The sequence below is a fragment of the Euleptes europaea genome, chromosome 2 (genome assembly GCF_029931775.1).
Source record: "Euleptes europaea isolate rEulEur1 chromosome 2, rEulEur1.hap1, whole genome shotgun sequence".
NCBI classification, from domain to species: domain Eukaryota; kingdom Metazoa; phylum Chordata; class Lepidosauria; order Squamata; family Sphaerodactylidae; genus Euleptes; species Euleptes europaea.
In genome coordinates, this window is record NC_079313.1 from 131,888,350 (window position 1) to 131,893,984 (window position 5,635).

Genomic DNA, 5,635 nt, shown 5'->3' on the forward strand with positions numbered 1-5,635 from the left:
CGAGGTGGATATAATGAGCGGCCTAATTACTGTCCCCGGTAAACCAAGGTTGTAGTAATATAAATAGCCCTTTAAATGCCCAGGCCGTTGTTTGCCCTACACGAAGGGCTGGGGGTGGGGTGGGGGTCCGCTTGCAGATCCTTTACGCCACTGGTTCCCAACCAGGGGTCCGTGGACCCCCAGGGGTCCGCGAGAACTAAATTAAGGTCCACGAAACAAAGTTATAAACCCATAATAAATTAATATTTTCAATTAAAAGTTCTCTATTATAAAAATATATATTCAAATATTATTCTAAGTTTAACGTTTAACTAACAGTTATGATTAAAGTTTATTTTCAAATTCTCGGAATTTTTATTTTGAACCTTGGGGTCCCTGCACCGAACAAAAAAGTCCTAGTGGTCCCTGGTCAAAAAATGGTTGGGAACCACTGCTTTACGCACTCACTATCTTGCTTAATCTCACACATCTAACAGCATGCATAAATCCAGGCTGGACTGCAGACCAGCTATTATAGAGCAAAGGCAGTGAGCAATCTCCCCCTTCTTCTACATTCTCTGAATTCCTGGGGAGCTCCTCTTAGGGACTATTTGGTAGCATCTGCGAGGAGGGAATCTGCAACCCCTCCCCTCTGCCCTCCCCCCCCCCAGTCCTCCCCAACCTTCCTGCGAGGCAATGAGGCGTTAGGCTACACCTCTGCGGTCACATCCCTTCCCACAAGCCTCCGTGGCAGCGGGGGCCCCCCTTTTCCCGTTCCCATGACAACAGGAACGGTGATGCTCACTGGAACTGACACTGTCCCAATTTAACCCCCCCCCCGCCTCCCAGCAATGCCTCCATCCCTCCCCCCCTTTCTCGGGATCGTGCCTGCAGTTCCCCACGGAGGCTGCAGGGGGCAGCTCTGCCCCAGGGCTTGCGGGAAGAGGCCGCCGAACATCCCCCAAATTAGAAACAGTTGCCTTGAAATGTAAAGGTCTGAACTATTAATGGAATAACGTGGATTTGTGCATGCTTTCTACGCAGGGACACTGCAGAAAGCGGGAGAGAAACACAATTCGGGTGGAAATAGCGGGACGGGCTCATTTGCTCTTGTGTGGCCTGTTCCTCTAGCTGGCTTCTCTTGTATTGCCGTACCAAGACAAGGTGATTTTTTAGAATTAATCCGCTGGCTGAACAACGGTCAAAAGCCCATTTGCCGATGCTGCTAAAAAGACAGCCCCGGTAGCACATAATTCCTGCTAAAAGATCGGGATTTGGATTGATTGCGCTGGTAAGTCCCTCTGCAGGCGAGAAAATTAACTGGTTAACAGAGAACACGCAGTGGATGGTGGGTGACGCTCGAACGCTTATCGGAGATGACACGCATCTCCCGCGCAATCTTCCCATTAAAAAACAAAGACGCAGACCATTGATCGAAGGAATCACGTTTGCATAGGGATTTTGAACATTCCTTTATAAAAACCCATTATGTTTCGGGTTTTGAACTGGCTTACAGAGAAAGGATAGACCATTCCTACCTTTCAGGGCTTACTGAGTCATCCTTAAACAACATTGTGTTTCTGGAAAGTCAACCTTGGCGTTAAGAAGACATTCTGTTGCCTAGTAATATTTTTTTTAAAAAAAATGAGAAGCAGAGGAAATCGGGGGGGGGGGGGAGCGTGGACCCTTTCGTAAATGTGTGTCTGAAGCCAAGGAACAAGCAAATACAAATCTCGTTGCAAGCTTTAGAAACGACGAACAACCACAATGCTCGCTTTCCTCTTCATTGTTCTTGGGATTCTCGTAATAGCAAAATGCAGCTTTTTAAACGTTGCACCGTTAAGAGATTTTTTTCTTTGATATGGTGATGATGGACAAGTGATGACTAAGATAAAATCACAAAATGTCTCCTGTGAACTAGATAAATCTTGCCTTCCTGAGCATGCCGCACGCATTTGGGAAGACGCTTCAGTGCATTTCTAAGGGACGGTGGACATTTTTTTGAGGCAGGTGGCATGGTATCATCCCTAACATTAGGTGAAGGAAAACTGTCACCACAGATATCAGAAGTGTGGTAACTTTAAAGGGTGGGCAATGATCACATCTCTTTACTGTATTATTATCGTTCCTGAATAATATTGTGACTCAAGCTTAGGATGACCCAGAAATGCCCACTTTTCTTATTACCTTTCCCAATGCAAGGGTAGATGTGGGAAGGATGGAGATGCAATACTTGGGCAAAGTATAGTGTGAAGAAGAAGAAGAGGAAGAGTTGGTTTTTATATGTCAACTTTCTCCAGCTTTTAAGGAGAATCAAACTGGCTTACAATCTCCTTCCCCTCCTCTCCCCACAACAGACACCTTGTGAGGTAAGGTGGGGCTGAAAGGGTTCACAGAGAACTGGCTGGCTTCATGTGGAGGAGTGGGGAAACCAACCCAGTTCATCAGATTAACGTCCGCCGCTCACGTGGAGGAGTGGGGAATCAAACCCGGCTCTCCAGATCAGAGTCCACCGCTCCTAACCACTACACCATGCAGGTCCATGAGCTTTAATGACACACTGCAAAACTCAAGAATAGAGATGAAAGGATGCTTCTTGTTTCTTCGCTTTTTAGGAATATAAAAATAAAAGAAATATGGAACATCCAGTAAATACAATAACTGGTATTATTGTCACGGGTTTCAGTTCTCCACTTTTCCTTGTTATTTTTGTAGATTCATTTGTTCAGTGGGTTGTATGGATTTTATATGCAGTGTGTATAGTATAATCAGTTTATTTAAAAATATATACCCCCACACACTCTCCAGAATCTGCCCAAGGTGGTATTTGTACACGCAGCTCAAGCCATTTGTACACATAGCATACATAGAATGCGTAGTGCTGATTTAGTCACACACACAAATACGACTGGAAAAAATGCATACATGGTGCAGGATTAATTTGATGCAAAGTAAATAGAAGATGCCCTGAAAAATAAAGAATCACAGATTCAATTTGGCTCAGGAAGATGCAGAATTGAAAGAGGGAACAGGTAAATCAGGCAATAATTGAAAGAGGGGTTTTAGTGAGGGGTCTGGAGACCAAGTCCTATGAGGAAAGGTTGAAGGAGCTGGGTATGTTTAGCCTGAAGAGGAGAAGACTGAGAGGTGATATGATAACCTTCTTCAAGTACTTGAAGGGCTGTCATATAGAGGAGGGTGTCGTTTTCTGTTGCCCCAGAAGGTCGGACCAGAACCAACGGGTTGAAATTAAATCAAAAGAGTTTCTGTCTAGACATTAGGAAGAATTTTCTAACAGTTAGAGCGGTTCCTCAGTGGAACAGGCTTCCTCGGGAGGTGGTGAGCTCTCCTTCCCTGGAGGTTTTCAAGCAGAGGCTTGATGGCCATCTGTCAGCAATGCTGATTCTATGACCTTAGGTGGTTCATGAGACGGAGGGCATCTTGGCCATCTTCTGGGTGTGGAGTGGGGATCCCTGGGTGTGTGAGGGGGAGGTAGTTGTGAGTTTCCTGCATTGTGCAGGGGGTTGGACAAGATGACCCTGGTGGTACCTTCCAACTCTATGATTCTATGATTCTATAAAGTCTTCCCAAACTGGAGCATGCTGAGAAATTCTTTGCATTCTGTTGCCTGTTCAAATTTGTGGGAGGATTGTGCCGAAGAGAAGCGCCTCATTTCAGATTGTCAGCAGTTTGTCAGACAAAAATTCCTAAACAGAAGGTGGAAAGTTTCCTCGCTATCCTGGAAATGGAATCTCTAATCTCCAGCAAGCGCTAAGGGGAAAGGGGTGTGCTTATTTTGGGCTCTGTGAGCGAGAGCGATCCAAATTAGCAAGTTGCCTCCATTGGAGTCTGGTAGCGTTGAATGCCAAAAGGATTTTTCAACTGTTCGCTTCAATCAAAACATCCATTTTCCTTTCAATGCAGGGAACACATTTTCAGATTTAGCTGTTGTAAATTTGCAGATTGTTATTGCAAGGGAGACAATTCTTTCCTGGGCCTGTTTCTTAGGCAGCTTCTATTGGGGAGCATGAAAAGAAACTCTTGGCATAAAAGTACTTCTGATGAAGAGCCATTAGCGCTTGAATTGAGATACAGCCCACACTTCTTAAGAGAGACTGTTTCCCGCACCCGCTCAAACAATCGTTTGCTGTGTCATCTTGGCACTGTCGCCGAGAAACATTACACTCCTGAAAGGAAAGATTCAAAGGAACGATGGAATATTCTGAGGTCTACTAGCAAAGCTCTGGGAATGATCAAGAACCAAGTCAGCTTCTCAGCCTCTGTTCCTGTGCATTGGAGCCCATGTGGGGAACCACAAGAAGAGACCTGAGTTCGAATCCCCACTCAACCACGACACTTCCCTTGGCCGAACTTACCTCATAGCTTTGATGGTGGTGGAAAGTGCCATCAAGCCACAGCTGACTTATGGTGACCCTATGAGGTTGTCAAGGCAAGAGATGAACAGAGGTGGTTTGCCATTGCCTGTCACTGTGTAGAATCCCTGGACTTCCTTGGTGGTCTCCTTTCCAAGGTAGCCAGCTGGTTTAGTGGTTAGGAATGGTGGTTTGGAGTGGTGGACTCTAATCTGGAGAACTGGGCTTGATTCCCTACCCCTCCACATGAGCGGCAGAGGCTAATCTGGTGAACTGGGTTGGTTTCCTCCACATGAAGCCGGCTGGGTGGCTTTGGGCTAGTCACAGCTCTCTTAGAGCTCTTTCAGGCCCTACCTACCTCACAGGGTGTCTGTTGTGGGGAAGGCAAGGGAGGGTGATTGTGATTAAGTGGTAGAGAAAGTCGACATATTAAAAACCAACTCTTCTTCTTCTTCCTCCTCCTCCTCCTCCTCCTCCCCCTCCTCCTCCCAGGGCTGACCATGCTTAGCTTTTGAGATTGAATTAGATCAGGCATGCTGCCCTGGACTGTCCAGGTCAGCACCCTCACAGCATTGCTGGAGGACAAAATGGTGGAAAGGATAACTTTGAGGAGGGGGCTGTGGCTCAGTGGTGGAGCATCTGCTTGGAATGCAGACGGTCCCAGGTTCAATCCCTGGCATCTCCAGTTGAAAAGACTAGGTTATGTGAAAGAACCCTGCCTGACACCCTGGAGAGCTGCTTCCAGTTTGAATAGACAATACTGTGATAGACCAGAGGTCTGATTCAGTATAAGGCAGCTTCATGTGTCCATGTATCCATTGGTCTTTTATGCATGGCTGTTTCACTCACAGTCACCCCTCTGATGACTTCAGGTCTTTGTTTGGATTCTGCATGCCATTTGCAACAGTCAGAGGCTGCCTCGCTCTCCCCCTGCCTTTTGCCCATGTTTTCAAATTTGAGATAAAACAGGTCCCTCAAAACGTGGGCAAAATGCGGGGGAAATGCAGGGGGAGAGCGAGGCGGCCTCTGACAGTCAGAAACAACCTGCATAATCACCCTTCGGAAGGGTGATGGCCAGTGAAATAGCCATGCATAAAAGACCCTTGTGTGTCATACAGAAAGAAGGGGGGGTATAAAAATGTATGAATAGATAGATAAATAGATAGATAGATAGATAGATAGATAGATAGATAGATAGATAGATAGATAGAAAGAAAGAAAGTCAGTGTGGTATTGTTGTGGAGGGGCTGTGGCTCAGTGGTAGAGCATCTGCTTGGCATGCA

At 46.2% G+C, this 5,635-nt stretch overlaps 1 non-coding gene across 1 annotated transcript; it reads left to right on the forward strand.

Moving 5' to 3' along the window:
* Window positions 1–4,964: 4,964 nt before the first annotated feature.
* On the forward strand, window positions 4,965–5,037 carry TRNAS-GGA (transfer RNA serine (anticodon GGA)). Its single transcript has one exon. It is a non-coding gene; the product is annotated as a tRNA-Ser (tRNA).
* Window positions 5,038–5,635: the final 598 nt, after the last annotated feature.